The sequence below is a fragment of the Furipterus horrens genome, unplaced genomic scaffold (assembly GCF_987537825.1).
Source record: "Furipterus horrens unplaced genomic scaffold, mFurHor1.1.pri manual_scaffold_8, whole genome shotgun sequence".
Lineage (NCBI taxonomy): Eukaryota > Metazoa > Chordata > Mammalia > Chiroptera > Furipteridae > Furipterus > Furipterus horrens.
Genome location: NW_028327178.1, coordinates 75,970,583 through 75,991,032, shown reverse-complemented (window position 1 = coordinate 75,991,032; position 20,450 = coordinate 75,970,583).

The window sequence follows — 20,450 nt, the reverse complement described above, 5'->3', positions numbered from 1 at the left end:
GTCATGGTTTATCAGAAATTCTCAATATCCTACTGATGAATCCTCAAACTACCATACAACCTTAGTTTTCTGTTTTCTCAGATTGAAGAGGGTAGCAAAACTGGTAAAAAATGTTGTATACCTTTTTTTTCTTCTTCTCTGCAATGTCACTTACTCTTCTACTGGCTCCAAGGGGGCTCATGAATTGAAGTAAGTGAGATAAAAAATGTCTCTTAGCATTGCCATTCCAACCTAACTTCCTGAAATGATAACATGACCAAAGCAAACTTATCCCCTGCTATTTTCAGAGGTTTCCTCTATGTGTACTTGTACATTTGTGTCCAGTGAGACTGGGGAGGACTGTAATCAGTTCTTTTATCTGCCAGGACTACTACACTAAAACTGAAAGAAAGAAAGGAGGATTTAGTTGAACCAGCTCTAGAAATATTGATGTTCCATCATTGGGAAGGTTGACAGGTTCTTTCAAAGGAAGGTCATTTTGAAAGCTTAAGAAAGCTTTTTCACTTAACTCCACTTTTTGCTCTTATCTGAAAGCTTATCCCAGGTTGTCTTATAATATTTTATCATGATTTTGATAGGTTTCAGAATGAAGAATAGAACCTGGCTTACAGAGTGCAGGACAAGTGCCACAGTGCTGGACTGTGAAATAAGCCAAATGGATTTGTCTTCATCAGATGTTCCATAATGATGTTTCACTTCTTTTCCTGTGTGGAATAAAACTTTGTGATATTATTTCAAACAATGGATTTGTAGATTTTAGATCAAAACTATAAATGACTATAAAGTTTTCAAAAATACTTAACAAATATTATTTTAATGTTGTTTGCTCTATTGCCTATACTCTAAATAATTTTCTTTGACCAATATTAAAATATTTTCATTAAAATCTCTGTGTATTGAAACAACTGTGAAAATAGAGAATTTGATTATCATTAAATGACTGATGTTCTATAGGATAACTTGATCTATCAGATAAAATAATGAAGAAAGGAAATTAAGTAAGCATTCCTTTGAGACCTCCTCTGACACTCAACTCACAGGTTTTGATTGAGAAATTCACATAATAATGTAGATTGAGTGAATGAACTAATTTCTTTGTAATTTGTTCTAATAGGAACTTTCCACTGATGTGAAGGGCAAAAGATATGCCCACCATTTTTACTGTCATGAAAAAGACAATGAAATAATAGGTTTTGAAAATACTTTTCCTAGTTTTCAATAACTTAGCTTAAAGTATCAGGGGCTACCTGAGAGCTCCCCTTCCAATAGATGTTTTCAAAGGAAAAAGAAAGAAAGAAAGAAAGAAAGAAAGAAAGAAAGAAAGAAAGAAAGAAAGAAAGAAAGAAAGAAAGAAAGAAAGGAAGGAAGGAAGGAAGGAAGGAAGGAAGGAAGGAAGGAAAAGAAAGAAAGGAAATAAGGAAAAAAGGGAAGAAATAAGGAAGGAAGGGAGGGAGGGAGGAAGGAAGGAAGATAGAAAGGCAACTGTAACACATATAACATATTTGAATGATATCATGATGCAGCTTCCTCAGGGAATAAAATGGAAGTGTCTTGATGTTCAATTGAATTTAAGCTTTAACATCTTTCATCAAGGTAGTTACTACAATGCAATGTTATAAATGAAAGTTAAAATGGCATGACTATAAGTAAACTTGAGGAGAGAGGTCTACAGCCAAACCTGAACTCCTTTCCCTGTCTTTGCAGGTGTGCACCTCAGTGATTGTTTCATATGAAGTTTAATTGCCAGAGTGTCTGTGTCCCTTTTGCTCCATTTGTACCATTCATACCTAAATCCAGGCCTTTATCTTTTGAATCCATGACTGTCAATATAGACTTGTCTCTGTCTTCTTAGCTCCACCTTTCCATCCCTGATTCTGATTCTGTGGCTCAGTGTTCCTGAAACAGGTATCTGTTCATCTCATTTTATGTTCATAAAATTTTCTTCTTTATTTACTGCCTCCCAAATCTAAAACTCTAAGCTCTTTCCATTATAATTGTGGCTGGGGAGACAAAGCAATTATCCAACTTAATAGCCTCTGAAGAAAATATTAAAACTTTTCTTTGAGTTTATTTATCTCATCCTTCTAAATTTGTATATTTATGTATATTTTATAACATATACTTTGCCAATATAGTAGTACACAGATATAATTGATGAATAAATATACTAATACTAGTCCCTCTCTATATCATGGTTCACTTATCGCTACCTCACTGTATCATGGGATTTTTAAAAATATTATGTTTAATTATTTATCACAGATTTTTCACTATATTGCAGGATTTTGCAGTACTGTATACATATGTTGTTAAAGTTACGTAGGTTTAAGAGTGTAGGATAAATGTAAGGTTCCTACTTTGCGGGGGAGTCTAGGACATAATACCTGCAATAAGTGAGGGAATACCATATTAGGGCATGCTGAAATACATTTTACTGAGAGAACACACGCATGCACTCTCTCTCTCTCTCTCTCTCTGTAGATCATTGCTTTGAATCCCTTCTTTCCTTTTTTCAGGTAGACAAAGCAGTTAAATTAAGTCTGTCCTGTTGGTACACCCAGAACTAACTTAGGCAAACTCTCCAAGTTTGTTACAGGACTTTAGGTTTGTTTACCATTTCCTTTACTCAGAAGGCAATTGGTAAATACCATTGATCCATTTTTAACTTATTTCCTTTGTGACTCATTTTGTTCTCTTGGATATATGTCAAAGGGATTATGAACCCATTTCTTGTATTTGTCCTGGGCTGCCTCTTATTTGCTCCTGCATGTTAACTCCTTTGCTATTTTACTTCAGTCTTTAGCACATTCTTGTCTGTACATGTCTCCCTTGCAATTTTAACTTGTAGCACAGTTTTGATGCTTTCAGCCTGCAAGTAGATTTAAAACCCCAGGCACTCCAGGATCATTTGGTGCTATTGGTACTTCATGGTTACCATTTGCCACCATTTCCAAGCTGTCCTGACCTCATCCACTCACTCTACCTCCCTTATACTTCCTCCGTCACATAGAAATTGCAGTGTTAATTCTGAGACTACTTTGACTTTCTGCTTCATGCTAACTCACATTGATTGTGAATTGTTGCATTAGGAGCTAAAAAATAGCATTCCTGGCATGATCTGAGGCTCTCAGTATTCTATACACTATAGTAGCACAACTTATTCTTCTCCAGAAATACTGTTAGTCTGAGGGGCAAAGAACTGTATCAGAAAGGTTGGTAGGACATAACCCCAGGACACTAAATGCCCAACCTAGTTGCTGTTTCCAATTTCTTTCACTTTCGTCTAAATCAAGATACTATTCCAGGCAAAATGCTACATCAGTCCTGGTAGTTCCTGTACTTATTGTCAACCCAAGACAACTAACTGTCAAAAGGAACAATTGAATATTCATTCTGGAGTATCAGCAGAAGGGCCTTCTGAATTTCCCTATGCATTCTCCAGAAATGATATCTACATTCAAGTTCTCAATGTTCTGGTCCTCTCTGCCTTCTGAAGCTTCTCTCCCATCTTTTTCAAATGCTTCAATCATTTTGAACCATTCTCAATTACCAGACAGAGCCTACCTCTCTGCCTTTGTGGGCTGAAAATGCCTCCCCTGCCACAACATATGTGTTGAAATTCTATCTATCCTCACATAAAGGTAATGATCATTAAATAGCCTCTGCTAAACATCCTCACCAAAGTAACCTCTTTCTTTCTCCTCAGATGCTCTGTGACATTTATGTCGTGGCATTTTCAATATAGCCTTTTACACCTTCATTTTGTTATTTTTGTATAGTTTTTAAAAATTATTTATAATACATAACCTGCTGATTTTTAAGTTCTTTGAGGACAGGTTTTATGTCATATTCATCTTTGTATATTTCTACTGCCTAGTTATAATTATAATATTATATTGGAGGCACAGTTGTATTTCTAGAAGAGCTTATATGACTGAATGAAGTGTTTCACAATGATGTATTCTTCAGATAGAATATTTTAACCTACCACTGCTGAGAATTCCTCAGCCAGCAAAGGGATAGTAGTGCATCATTCCAACACTCCTTTGAGGTACATGTTTATTCAGTGTTTACCCTTTAACCAGAAGATATTTAATAAAGAAAGAAAATCTGTAGCTTGATTATATGCTTAGCCAAGAAATTTCTTTTGCAATTCTAAGGAAAATCTCCAGCAAACCCAATTACTCTCCTAGCAAAGCACTTCAAAGGAGAGAAGAATGCATTTCTTGTATAGAATTCCTGGATATATTTGATCATTAGTCAGGGCAAGAAGTTTGACTTGAGGCTATTTACTCAGCAGGAATAAGAAGTACAGCATTGCTTCAACCAAGAGGAGTGTCCCATAGCTTCCTGAAACAGAATTTAATTTAATCTGTCAGAGAAGTACAGAGGTTTGCTCTAGAAATAAGTCACAATCAGGAAGATCTGGTTGACTTTTTTTCTATTAAAAATGTTTGTTCCGCCCAATTGTACTTTTTCAGGAATAATAATAATGGAAAGACTTGGCATCAAGTAATTGGATGAGAACCTAAGAATTTCACAGCAATACTCATCAGTGAAACAGGATTTTGTTTTACTGAGTCTAAGCTTTGCTCTTACACTTGGGCATTTTATAAAAATACATGTGAGTGTTCTATGGCTGATACTTATTTCATGTAGAAAGCACCACAGAGTATTTTTGATGTAGTCAAAAATATATAATATCATTAGACTTCTAATTACAAATATACAAGTATTTCATGAGGAGATCAATTTTTAAAATGGTCTTAAAATGTCAACTTTTTATATTAAATTCATATTATATGATATAGTCTTTATACTTTCTGGGAAAAAATGCACATCACTTTTCAACATGTAATTTTCAGCACTTAAAATTTTATTTAAATTTAATTTCATTTAAGATGTTCATTTCCATTTGGCATGTTCTTCAGCTAAAATAATTAACAATAATAATTAAGATTTTCCATGCTTGATTTTCTTTTCCCCATTTTTAAGAAAATAAAGCTTTAAATTTATAGAAATAAATTAATTACTGTGTTAGACTAAACGTAAAGGGATGGAAAAAGATATTTCATGCAAATGGAGAGGAAAACAAAGTTGAGGTACCAATACTTATATCTGACAAAATAGACTTTAAAACCAAAGGCTATCCTAGGAGACAAAGGAGGACAAACACAATGATAAAGGAAACAATTCAATAAGAGGATATAACCCTAGTAAATGTTTGCACACCAACATAGGAGCACTTAAAGATGTAAAGCAAATATTGATGGACATAAAGGCAGAGATTGACAGAACTATAGTCATAGTCAGGGATTTTAACATCCTGCAGACTTCAATGGCTAGATCTTCCAGACAGAGCATCAACAGGGAGACAGCAGCCTTAAATGACACACTAGATCAAATGAATTTAATTGATATCTTCAGAGCATTTTACTCCAAAGCAGCAGAATATACATACTCTTCAAGTGCACATGGAACATTTTCTAGGATAGACCACCTTTTATGATACAAATAAGTCTCAGTAAATTTAAGAATATTGAAATCATCAAGCATCTTCTCTGACCACAATGCTATGAAACTAGAAATCAATCATAAGAAGAACACTGAAAAACACACAAAGACATGGAAGCTAAATAACATGCTATTAAACAATGAATGAGTGAACAACAAGATCAAGGAAGAGAACAAGATACCTTGAAACACATGAAAATGAGGACATAACAATCCAAAATCTGTAGGACACAGGGAAAGCAATCATAAGAGGGAAATTCATAACATTACAGGCCTATCTCAAAAAATAAGAAAACACTCAAATAATCGAACTTTACACTTAAAGGAACTTGAAAAGAATAACAAACAACACCCAAAATGAGTAGCATGGAGAAAATAATAAAGATCAGAGCAGAAATAAATGAAATAGAGTCTAAAAAAGTGATAGAAAATATCAATGAATCCAAGAGCTGATTCTTTGAAAAGATAAACAAAATTGACAAATCTTTAACCAGACTCATCAAGAAAAAAGAGACATGACTCAATAAAATAAAATTTGAAATGAAAGAGGAGAAATAAATTACACCAAAGAAACCCAAAGGATTGTAAGAAAACATTATGAACAATTATATGCCAACAAACTGGACAACTTGGATAAAATAGATAAATTCCTAGAAACATACAATCTTCTAAAACAAAATCAGGAAGAATCAGAGAATTTGAATAGACAGATTTCACTTAGTGAAATTGAAACAACAATAATAATAATAATCTCCCAACGAACAAAAGTCCTGGACCAGATGGCTCCACAGGTGAATTTTACCAAACTTTCCGAGAACTAACAACTCTCCTTCTCAAACTATTTCATAAAATTCAAGAGGAGGGAAGGCTCCCAAGTTCATTTTACAAGGCCAACATTATTCTAATTCCAAAACCAGATAAAGACACTACAGAAAAAAATTATAGTCCAATATTCCTGATGAAAATAGACACTAAAATCCTCAACAAAATAAAAGGAAAATGAATACAACAATGCATCAAAAAGATTATACACCATGATCAAGTGGAATTTATTCTGGGAATGCAAGGTTGGTACAGCATTCAGAAATCAATAAATGTCATTTACTACATAAAATGAAATGTAAAAATGACATGATCATATCAATAGATGCAGAAAAAAAATTTGATACAAATCCAGCACCCATTTATGATAAAAAAAAAAACCTTAATAAAGAGGTTTTAAAGGCTATATATGACAAACCCTCTACCAGCATCATACTCAACAGGAAAAAACTGCAAGCATTTCCCTTAAGATCAGGAATAAGACAGGGATATCTGCTTTCACCTCCCTTATTCAACATAGTACTGGAAGTCCTAGCCATAGCAGTTAGACAAGAAGAAGAAATAAAAGACATCTGACTGGAAAGGAGAAGTAAAATGGACTTTATTTGCAGATGACATGATACTGTACATAGAAAACCCCAAAGATTTCACCAATAAACTAGTAGAACAGATAAATAAACTCAGCAAAGCAGCAGGATACAAAATTAATATCAAGAAGTAAGTTGCATTGTTATATGCCAATAATGGACTAACAGAAAGGCAAGTTAAGAAAAAATTTCATTCACAATTGTTTGAAAAAGAAGTAAATTCCTAGAAACCTATTCAGGGATGTAAAAGAGCTGTACTTGAAAAATTATAAGAACTAAAGAAAGAAATTGAAGAAGATACAAGGAAGTAGGAGCACATGCTGTGTTCATGAACAGGAAGAATTAATATTACTAAAATGTCCATACTACCCAAAGCAATCTATAACTTCAATGCAATTACTGTTTAGATTCCAATGATGCATGTCACAGAACTAGAACAAATATTTCAAAAATTTATATGGAACCACAAAAGGCCCCAGATGGCAACAGTAATCCCGAGAAAGAAGAACAAAATTGGAAGAATTACACTACCTAATATGAAACTATGCTATAAGGCCATAGTCATCAAAATTGCATGGTACTGGCATAAAGAGATGCATAGATCAATGGAACAGGATAGAGAGCCCAGAAATAAGCACACACATTTAGAGTCAATTAACATCTGACAGAAGAAATAAGCACATACAATGTTTATTCAATAAACATTGAATGAATTCAAAATGGATTAAAGATTTAAATATTAAATCTGAAACCATAAAAATTTTAGAAGAAAATATAGGCAGCAAAATCTTGGACATTGCTCATAGCAGTTTTTATAGGATATATGTCCCCAGGCAAGGGGAATGAAAACAAACATATAGGACTACATCAAACTACAAAGTTTTTGCATAGCAAAGGTAAAGATCAACAAAATAAAAAGACAACCCACAGAATGGGAGAACATATTGCTGATACATTTGATAAGGGGTTAATATCCAAAATTTATAAAGAACTTACAAAACTCATAACCAAAAAAACTCAAACAATATATTTAAAGAAGGGACAAAAGACCTGAAAAGACACTTCTCCAAGGAGGATGTACAGATGGCCAATAGACATATGAAAAAATGCTCAACATCATTAATCATCAGAGAAATGCAAATTAAACCGTAATGAGATATCATATCACACCTGTCAAAATGGCTATCATCAATAAATCAACAAACAAGCGCTGGCGATGATGCAGAGAAAAGGGAACCCTTTTGCACTGTTGGTGGGAATGCAGATTGGTGCAGCCAATATGGAAAGCAGAATGGAGACACCTCAACAAATTAAAAAAGGATCTGCCTTTTGAGCCAGCAATCCCACTGATGGGAATATATCCAAAGGAAGCCAAAATGCTAATTTGAAAGAACATATTTACAGTTGCCAAGATATATAAGCAGCCTCAATGTCTACCAGTAGATTAGTGGATAAAACAATTATGGGACATTTACACAATGGAATACTACTCAGCCATAAAAAAGAAGAAAATTTTACCCTTTGTGACAGCATGGATGGACCTGGAGAACATTATGCTAAGTGAATAAGCCAGTCAGAGAAAGACAAGTACCATAAAATTTCACTCATATATAGAATCTAATGAACAAATTGAACTAACAACAAAGTAGAGAGACTCAGAGATTGAGACCAGGAGACTGTTATTGGTTGGGGAGGGGGTGGAGAGATTGAGCAAAAAGGAAAAAGGACTCATGGACATGGACAACAGAGTGGTGATTACAGGGGGAAGGGGTATACATGAGGTCTAAATGGTAATGGAAAAAGTTCAATAAAAAATAAAAAAAGAAACTTGTGCATAAACACAAATGCTTAGATAAGATCTATTTATAATATTTATTATAAATATTGCTGAAAGAAATAACTATATATATTTTTAGATAAATGAAAAATACAAAATAAAAAATGCTAGTGAGTCTTTTATTATTGGCTACTTTAAAAAAGTGAAACTACTTCTGTAATATTAATTTTAAAAAGTTAACTCCTATGTTCTAATGGGAGTGTAATGAGTTTTCCTCAAAGTGAACTCTAATGAGTTTATCAATGTGCTGCCATATTTATGGTAGAGGCTATGCAAATTTGATTGATGTTTATTTATGCATGCATTACATTGGGAATATATTTATGGATCATAATTTTGCTGGAAAATTTGTTACAGGAAAAAAACTTATGAAGAAACCTTCTTATCTCAGGAGTAGAATTAAGTTAAAATTAACAAGGAATTGAAGTTACCTTTGATCATAATTTTTATGCACTTTGAGGAAATGTTGCTTGTTTTTTTGATATTCACCAGAGCAGTACAATGCAATACACAGGAGCATAATGTTGAATTTTCATAATAATGCTTGTGATGCAAATGAGGCACACTTCAAAAAGCAGGTTGATTAGCATTTCTTGGTAAGATGACAGTCCCTCTTTTAAAAAAATGTTGTTCATTAGTTTTATTGGTAGATTGCATATCCAGATTTCAGACTTCAAGTGCATAGTTTTTGCTTATAAATATAATGTGAATTTAAATAGTTTTGGATTGTGCATTTAAAACAATTCTTCTGTCACTAAATTATACTCTGAATTAATGAGCTGTTTGCCACCTCAGAGCCCTTTGCTTTGAAATTCAGTCCAGTTTAAAGTGAACTCCAACCATTTCAGGCCAGTGGCTCACAGAAAGTTGCAGGATTAATGAGCTCCAATGTCTCATTGGCTCTCTTAGAAGCATATATCACTAAATTCTACTCTCAGGGAACATTATTATTATGTGAGAAGATGGGATGGTGAATGTGGAGAAATGGTATTTAAACAAATGATTTGATAATTGCTAATGAAGAATGTTTTTTCATCCTGCTAGACACATTTTTGCTTTCTTCAACTAGAGTAAAATTTAAATTGATGGCTGTTTTAATAAAGCTACTGATGTTAAAACAATGCTCTTCTACAGTTTATTATTTAACTCTGTTTTAATTACACTTAATGGACCTTCTAGGACTTGGATGAAGAACTTATGTAACAGGGTGCAGAGCAGGGGAGGGGGTGTCCCCAAAATACAGCATATTGCCCACAGTCCTTGACTAGGGGAAGGGAGAGCAGATGATATGGCTTAAGATACTTTGCATAACTATTGCAAGTTGGTAGCTAGTTGATAGCTGTGCTACCGCCCGGGCAAAAGGCCTATGTGACTCTAAGAGCATTCAGTGACTCATGGTATATAGCCAGGAGTTTATACAGCACTCGTGTTAGAGACAGGAATGCAGAAGCCTGTGCATCTGAGAACACTTGCCCTGACTAAAGATGGCAACTGAAAGAAAGTAAAAGATATGAGGAACAGGCAAAAGTAGCTCATTATAGGAGGAACCAGATATGAGGTCATGTATTTAAAATAGGGTGGGCTGGACTTCCGGCCAAGATGGAGGCCTAGACAGATATGCTGAGTCTCCCTCCACAACTAAGAAGGAATACAACTACCTCAAAACTGGAGACAACCAGAAGTTCCAGAAGATTAAACTGCATGAAAGTCCAATAAATGAAGATATAAAGAAGAAATACATAACCAGACAGGTAGGAGGGGCGGAGCCAGGGTGGAGAGGATTCGGTGTGGTGGTGGCAGGCCTGCAGAAAGCTTAGTCACACATTTTAAAAAGACAGGAGGGACACCTGGGGAGCGTTCCCAACACCAGACCAGACTGCAGAGCTCACAGTCCCACAATCAGGGACAATAAAGCCCCATTGCCTTTCACTGGGCAAACCAGTGGGAGTTGGGGTGGTGGAAGAAACTGCCAGTCTCTCAGCAGAGTCCGCTTGTTTCAAGGGCCCCTATGGTCCTAGAATGTCCACAGACCAATCCACTCTGAAAATGATGGCCAGGGCAATAGCTAGAGAGGTGCCAGTCCCATATGGAAGTGGGAGAAGTACCTGGAAAAGAGGCGAGTGCTGAGCAAGCAGCATTGTTCCCTCTCAAATGCCTCCCCCACATACAGTGCCACAATGTGGTGAAACGAGTTGCCCTGTACTGATGAATACCTAAGGCTCCACCCCTTACAAACATAATAGGAGTGACAGCTCTGCCTAAGACACAGAGGCAAACAGACACAGGAGCCTGTAGAGATGAGGAGACAGAGAAGCATGGCCCAAAAGGGGGAATGGATCAAGGTTCCAGTGGGAGAACTAAGTGATGAGGAAATAGTCAACCTAACAAACGAGGAGAGAGCCAACCTAATGGATGCAGAATTCTAAATACTGGTGATAAATATGCTCACAGGCTTGACAGATATGCTTAAGTACAGCAAACGCATAAGGGAAGAAGTGAAGGCTATGCTAAATGAAATGAAGAAAAATCCACACAGAACCAATGGTGAAGGGAAGGAAACTGGGGTTAAAATCAATGATTTGGAAGATAAGGAAGAAAAGAACAATCAACCGGTACAGAATGAGGACACAAGAATTGAAAAAAATGAGGAGAGGCTTACAAATTTCTGGGACAACTTCAAACCTGCCAACATCCAAATCATAGGGGTGCCAGAAAGAGAAGAGGAAGAGCAAGAAATTGAAAACTTATGTGAGAAAATAATGAAGGAAAACTCCCCAAATTTGGTGAAGTAAATAGGCATACAAGTCCAGGAAGCACAGAGAGTCTCAAACAAGCTAGACCCAAAGAGGACCACACTAAGACACATCATAATAAAAATGGCAAAGGTTAAAGATAAAGAGAATCTTAAAAGCAACAAGAGAAAAGCAGAGAGTTACCTACAAAGGGTTGTCTCTAAGACTATCAGCTGATTTCTTAAAAGAAACTTTGCAGGCAAGAGGGGAGTGGCAAGAAGTATTCAATGTGATGAAAAGCAAGGATTTACAATCAAGATTACTCTATCCAGCAAAGCTATCATTTAGAATGGAAGGGCAGATAAAGTGCTTCCCAGATAAGGTAAAGCTAAAGGAGCTCATACTCACCAAGCCATTATTATATGAAATGGTAAAGGGATTTATATAAGAAAAAGAAGATCAAAACTATGAACACTAAAATGACAACAAACTCACAACTATTAAAAACTGAATCTAAAAATTAAAAACAAAATCCAACTAAGCAAACCAGAATAAGAACAGAGTCATGGGTATGTGGATCACTTGGAGGGTTATCATCTGGGAGAGGGGACGGGGTGAAATGGGGAAATGGTGCAGGGATTAAGAAGCATAATTGGTTGGTATAAAACAGACAGGGGGAAGTTAATAATAATATAGGAAAGGGGGAAGCCAAAGAACTTATATGCACGACCCATGGGCATGAACTAAGGGGGGAGGGATACTGGGCAGAGGGGAGCAAAGAGAAAAAAAATAGGGACTACTGTAATAACATAAACAATAAAATATACTTTAAAAGTACAAACAATAAAATAAAATAAAGGCAGGCTGAGAGAGAGAGGAGCTGGTCCACTATGAGGACTGGGAGAGTGGAGAAGGGAGCCATGAAGAAGAACCATGAAGTAGTGGAATTCAGTCATGAGGTCTGAGAGGAAGCAGCAAGCAGCTATGCAGTTTGTAGTCAGGATCCCACCATGTGACCTGCTGTAGTGAAGTAGAGGGGAATTCTGCTATGTGTTCTGTAGTGAGAAAGGCAGCCATGCAGGCTGATGAAAGGGTGTAAGGAGAGAGCTGATGGAGCTGTGGGGGAACCTGCCAAACCAAGCATGGACCCAAAGGGGATGCCTGGAATGCTGAACTGTGGCTGGGAATGCTGAGAATGCTGACTTTGGCTTCTCTGAAGGACTTATGGAGAAACCACTCTCTTGGAATGTGTGCCTCCTGGGACTCCCCAGGACCTCAGCACATGTTTTTCTGGACCACTACATGGAGGCTGCTGGGATAGGATGGTGACTCAGAAACCCATCAGTATACTTTCCAGGGAGGATGGAGAACTGTTTGCAAGCCTGCTTAAGAACAGATAAGGATATGGGAACTTCTGGGCATGTTTTTGGCCTATTGCCTGGTGGGGAGCAAGAGAAGTGTGCTGGGTTTCATGGCTGAATAGGGCTCCAAGCAGGAGTGCTGCCAGGCCCCCAAGGTTGGACTCCTGTAAATAAAAACCCATTTCCCTAGCATTAATTGTTGGTTCATGCACCAAGATGCCATGGGCACAAGCCCCGGGTTGCTTGGTTACACTTACATATACTCCCAAGCACTCTTGCACACATGTAGTCTTGGATATGGTAGCCTATTTATAAAAATTTATGTAGGAATAACAGACATTATTCTCCATTTTAGATCTTCTCAATGCATCTTCTGAGCCTGTATAATGGAGAGAGTAAAATGGGGGAAAACATCTTCCTTTTCCTTACAGTAATATTCTTAGTAAACTGACAATGCCCCCTCTTAAAAATAATGTTTATTAATTCTGAGCAGATTATGTGGCCAGACTTTCTACTTAAAGGCAAATCAAACTCTTTACCTCTGGGGAGACTCGTCTACCTTAGAAAGTGTACCATCTAATTCGGACAGCCTGGGCAAATAATGGCGAACTTGTAGTAATTCTGTAGATACTGCTCATTCCCAGGCAGCTGTCACTCATCAATTACAGCCTTTTCTTCTGAGAACCAGCTCTCTGTGCACTAAGACAAAGCCTCAGAATTCTTCCCAACACTATAATTCAGACACCCTTTACCTGTTGACCACTGTTGGCAAGGGAAATAAATACATTTGCCGATTCTGGTCCGGTCAGCTCTCTTTGCCATAGTTGGGTGCTCTGATCACTTGGGCAGACCTGCGAAATTCCAGCTTATCTTCAGCTTTCAATTTACAAAGATATTAAGATGTTATGATATTGACATCTTTGAGTTGATGATGTACACTATTCTCTTTACTTTTTTCTAATGCCCCTTTTTACCTAGATCCAGCCTCTCCCTGCCTGTTTCTTCCCAGTTAATCATTCTTGTCATCTACATTTCATTTCTTTAAGTTAATTCCTCTTACTTCTGACTTCATTACTGCTTTACCTCTAGAGTATGAAAATATTTTCAAATGAATAAGCTGACATCCTTGAATGAAATGCATTTAGATGTTGCGGCTCTAACTTTTGCTGGGGCTGTCTTGAAGCAGTGGGGAGCAGAGTGTGGACCCAGCAGGCATTATTTGATATTCTTGTAAGCCCTCTCTTAATAGATAGTAACACTTACAACTGAAAGCAAGGAAGATGGCAGCAGTTCAAAGTCCCAGTACCATTAAAAACAGACTCTTGACTCTTACTCTGGCATTTGTGTTTCATCATAGCAAATATGAATGAAAGGAAATCAGAGAAAAGGGATTTTTCCTTACTCCTAAAGAGATCTAGTACTTCAAAACTCCAACCCAAAATCTACCAAAGGTTATATATGCTTCTGTGTTGGATTTTCAAGATTTAGGTTTTTTACAGATCACAATGACTGGATGAAATATCATTAACATATAGTTCAAAAGACATAGAAAAGAAAGACATAGTTTAAAAGTACAGAGCATTTCTAGTTATCTAGGACATTGTAATTCTGTTTGCATTTGTTACACGAAGAAACAAGAGGAACATCTTATGCCTGCAATACAAAGATGATTGATTTGAAGTCTTGTGACAATTCTAAAACCTAACCTAACAATGTATGAAACATTCTGAAGAATGCTCCTGAAGATATGCAAATAGAATTTGAAAAAATGCAAATCAGTTGGACTGGTATAGGGCCAATTTACTCATTCACTCTCAGCGAATATCAGAATCTCATAAGTTTGCTCAAGAGGAAATGTACATAAGTAGACTTCCTTCAGGTGAGAAAAGATTCATCATGCAGCCAGCACTAAATATTTGAGATTTGTTTGTCACTGTTGTATCGAGGGTGCATTAACAGATGTTTAACCAGAACCTTAATGCCATTTTAGGAGCTATTTAGTCTTCTACCTCATGAAGGAGAGATGAGATAATCCAGGACACCTCAAACCGATGGGTGCATTTTAGAATATTCTGGTCTTAGATGCAGCTGGAACCTCTAAATAATTCAAAATACTGAAAAGATTACTAGACACAGCAGAGTGTGTCTTAGTTGAAATTAGGACTATGTACATATAGAGGTATCTTAGAATGGAAGACAATTGAGCTGGCAGATTTTTAAATATGGAGATGTTAACATGTAAGGGATCTCAGTGTAGGAAGTAATGATCAAGTAGTTAAAAGCAATTATAATTCATAAGAAGGATAAGTGTTTTAGAGAGGGAGGAATAGCTGGGGAGAAGAAAAGCTTTTAGGCCAGATTTTGCAGTTTCTAGCATTTTTCATAGTACCAGTGATGATACAATTCTGAGCAAAGGACTATGTTATGACATGCAGGGTCTTATGCTATTAGAAAATGAGGGCTTGCATTTAATTTTGAAATCCTTTTTCTGTCTAGGAAAAGAAGTGGCTGTGTCTTTGGGAGCCACAGAAATACACAAAGAATTAACTTGTCATTGAGGAAGAGTTAAAATGAATGGCTTATTTTATTTATGAATTTTTTAAGACTATGCAGGTGACTTTTTTAGTTTTGGAACTTTTTGGACATTTTTATTTTATTCTTTCTGGAGAGCCACCTAAACTAGAAATTGAACACCAAATAATAGGTTTACTTTCCCCTTGAATTTGTAGCCCCCTAGGGAGATAAGATTAATTTAGTTGCTAATGAACTTTGGTCCCCAGCACAGAACAAAATTACAATGGAATACAAGGAGAGTTTGAAGAGCATCAAGGTGATTTTGTTAAATTCTATTTAATCTCCCCTCACCTCATTTACTGATCAGCTTATTAAAGTTGAGTGTTCTTGATAGGTGGTTTCTATGGAGGGACAAAATTATCTCATTGGACAGACTATTCTAGGCTTAATTGGTGTCAGCAAACATTCATTCGTGTTTCACATGTGAAATATAAGCTTGTCTTAAGAGTGATAAAGATACTAAGATGACTGTGGAAAAAACAATGCCTTTTATTAAGATGGTCTGAGGATCATGTATTAAAAGACACACACAATTAAAAGGTAAAATCTGGGACTTCCGGCCAAGGTGGAGGTGTAGACAAATGCGCTGCATCTCCCTCCACAACTAAGAAGGAATACAACTACCACAAAACTAGACACAACCAGAAGTTCCAGAAAATCAAACTGCATGGAAGTCCAACAAACAAAGATATAAAGAAGAAATACTCATCCAGACAGGTAGGAGGGGCGGAGCCAAGGCAGAGAGGACACAGTGTGGTGGCAGTGGCAGGCCAGCAGAAAACACAGTCACATGTTTTAAAAAGTCAGGAGGGACACCTGGGGAGCGTTCCCAGCTCTTCACTGGACCTCGCAGCCCATGGTCCCAGCACTGGGGAAAATCAACCTTCATTACCTCTGACTGTGCAGACCAGTGGGGGTTGGGGTGAAAGTAGAAACTGCCAGTCTCTCAGCATATTCTGCTTGTTTAAAGGGCCCCCATAGTACTAGAACATCCGCAGACCCACCCACTCTGGGAACGACAGCCAGGGCAGCAGCTAGAGGGGTACCAGTTCTGTGCGGAAGTGGAAGAAGTGCCTGGAAAAGGGGCAAGTGCTGGGAAGGTGGCAGTGTTCCCTCTCAGACCCCTGACCCACATACAGCGCCACAATGTAGTGAAACAGGTCGCCCTGTACTGATGAATCCCTAAAGCTCTGCCCCTTACAATGTAATAGGAGCGACAGCTCTACCTGGGATGTGGAGGCAAAGAAACACAGGAGCCTGTCAGAATGAGGAGACAGAGAAGTATGGCCCAAAAAGTGTTATGGATCAAGGTTCCAGTGGGAGAACTAAGCGACAAGAAGATAGACAACCTAACATATGCAGAATTCCAAACACTGGTGATAAAGATGCTCTCAGGCTTGACAGATATGTTTGAGTATGGCAAATACATAAGAGAAGAAATGAAGTCTATGCTAAGTGAAATGAAGGAAAATCCACACAAAAACAATGGTAAAGGGAAGGAAACCAGGGTTCAAATCAATGATTTGGAACATAAGAAAAAAAAAAAAGTTAATCAGTGCAGAATGAGGAAGCAAGAATTGAAAAACATGAGGAAAACTTCCCAAATTTTGCAAAGGAGATGGACATACAGGTCCGGGAAGCAGGGAGGATCCTGGGCGAGCTAGACTCAAGGGTGCCACATCAGGATGCATCATGACAGAGAAGCCAAAGATGAAAAATAAAGAGAGAGTCCTGGGGGCAGCAAGAGAGAGGCAGAGAGTTGCCTACAAGGGGTTGCCTATAGGACTCTCAGCTGATTTCTCAGAGGACACTTTGCAGGCAGGAAGGGACTGTCAAGCAGTGTTCAATATGATGAAAGGCAACCTGCAACCAAGATAACTCTATCCAGCAAGGCTATCATATGGAATGGAAGGGCAGATGAAGTGCTTCCCAGACAAGATGAAGCTAAAGGAGTTCATCATCCCCAAGCCATTATTATAAGAAATGTCAAAGGGACTTACTTAAGAAAATGAAGATCAAAACTATGAACACTACAATGACAACAAACTCACAAATATTAACAACTGAATATAAAAAATAAAAGCAAAATCCAACTAAGCAAACCAGAATAGGAACAGAATCATAGGGATGGGGATCATATGAAGGGTTATCAGCTGGGAGCGGGGAGGGGAAGAAATGGGAAAATGGTGCAGAGACTAAGAAGCATAATCGGTTGGTACAAAATAGACAGGGGGATGTTAAGAATAATATAGAAAAGGGTGAAGCCAAATAACTTATATGCATGACCCATGGATATGAACTAAGGGGGGTGGGATTACTGGAGGGAAGGGGGCTACTGGGCAGTGGGGAGCAAAGGGGAAAAGAATTGAAACTACTGTAACAACATAATGAATAAAATATACTAAAAAAAAAGTTAAAATTTGTTAAATGTTATCATATAAGCATAAATAAAGTGTTCATCTTTGGAGAGAAAAAGATATGTTGGTACTGAAAAGACCCCAATAGCCATTTTGATTTTAGAGGCACTGCTGACTGGAAAGACTGGTGCCATTAGAGTAGTGGTGAGGCGGAGAAGGTGGAAAACACAATTTGCGACAGATACAGGAGAGAGTAAAAGGTGAAAATGGAGACATGAAAATATATTACACTTCAAGAAGTTTGGTATGGATAGAAGGAGAACATATAGCTTTGTCACTTTTGCACATTTTCCTGTACTAAATACTTTAAGAAATGAACATGGTGCGATGATGGAGTTACAATGGTTTGCATGAGGAGAGTGAGAAGTGTGTATTTGGGGGCCAGGTATGTGCTTACAAGATTTCTCAGTCATCCATAAGGAGCAATGTAGACTAACTGGTTTTGAGGGGTGCTGGGAGTGGGGGAAATGACAAGAATTTAAAAAGTAATGAGGCAAATGTGAAAGAAACCAATAAGCCTAACTAATTAAATGGGCCCCATTTATCCCTCAAGAGTGTATTTTAGTTAGATTTGAGTGTATTCTATGTCTCTTGAGCTAGGTGGGCAGTTTGTTCATTTTGTCAGAATCCTAGAGTAATGAGGTCAAAATTAGAGGCTTAATACTCCTGTATGCCATTTGGTTTTAATCTACTCCATGACCCCAAAAAGACACTTTAACCTTCAATGTCACCCTGACTTTTGTCTTTGAGTTCAAGGAAGCCCCAGTCAGAGTGTAGGTAGCTTTCTAGCAAATCTGCTGTCACCGGGAGAGAGCTCAAGTCAGATAAGTAGGATTATCTTTTATATAAAAAGCACAGCATATTCCATAATTAGGAAAATTAGAAATTGCTATGAGAAAGGTAATAATTGGTTGCTGCTGAATACCCATTCTTGAATTAGGTTTGTAAAAATGAGGATTTTGACACTTTGTTAATGATATTGTTTATGATAATAGTTTTTATATCACTGTGTTAGGATACTTAAATAACAACTCATCAAATACCAGTAGTTGATTGACCTGAACTTAATACATGGAACTCTTACTGTGTTTGGATTGGCAGTCTACTTTTATTTTCAGTTTAATTATTGTGCCACAGCTTGGGCCAATACTCTCTCTTGATGAAATGGAGATGAAGTAGGTTTATATTTTATGCTACAAAGATTATTTTTAAAAACTTAATTTGTTACTTAACAGTGAACATTTGTATCTAATACAGGGTTGATTCTAGGTACTTTGGGGACTAAAACTTATATAACATTTGGAGTGAACTCTAAGAGAAAGAAAACTTACAAATATAAAATCAGTTATGAAGGGGTTATTTAAACTCATTCTTTCAAGTTGATGGAATTTTAAAAAATCATTGACAGTTGAGAAAGGTGTTCTTTATTTTATAACTCTATTGGTAATGTCATGTACATTGTGAGAATTGTGTTCAAATTTGGGAAAACTTTTTCATGCCTCTTTTATGATGAATAGCAAGGTTTTAGGGCATTCATATTTTCTTGTGCAGAGACCAACCTTAGATACCTTTGAAATTGATTACCTTTATCAACTAAGGAGTAACCATAACTGTTTATAATTTTTTTCTAATTAAAAAGAAATGATCATGTGAACACATTGCTAGGACCCTGTCCAAGGCCTTAAAAGGGGCCAGTGGAAATGAAGGCTCTTAAAGCTTAAGATCTATTATTTTATGGTAAATACATGAATAAATAGCATCATAATTTTCCCAAACGTTTCCAAACAGTATTATACGTAATATTCCAATGGAATAGCATAACCCTTCATACATAGATACAATGAGTCAGTTGAGGAAGTCAGATTTTTAGTGATCTTAATGAGTTTTTTAAATAAAGCACAGCTCAATTCTTATCCCTTGGTTTGACTAGCACACAATGGCTTCTTGTAAGACTTTTATGTTAATATCTTTGTATCTCTCACAAGCTTTAATTTATCCTTGATAGCTTGAAAAGAGTAAATTCATGTTTAAGAATATGAAAATGTTTTTAAAGATGTTATCTTTTATGATATTTTCTTTATAGTCCAGTGACTACATTCGTTTTGGTCATTTAAAATATTAAGTAACTGAAGTGACAGATAATATGTAAATAAAAAATATGGTATGTCTAAGCAATCACCTTGTACAGAGCATTGTTAACATTTTAAAATGTCATTATTTCCAAGCCTTAAAGTGAAACTTGTTATTTAAGAAAGATTTCAGAATAGATATAAAGATCACATTGCACTTTATATGGTTTTCTGTTAAATTTACCAAGATCTGTTTATTTGCATTAAACATACTCAGTTTTATTAAAGAGGGTTGGGCTTTAGCCCTTTTCTATGCTTCTTACCCACTCTATGTATACAAATCCCACAAGCTAATCAAGACACCTTTGATCAAATTTAATTTGAATTTTTTCCCTAGTAATGCTGTCTGGTTGTAGTTAAATAGAATTTAATTAAAATAAATATGCACAAGATTTCATAGAGCTTAATTATATGATTTGACTTGGTAAAATTTTGCATAAAGTCTAGGCATTGTAAAATATACCTATACATGACTTG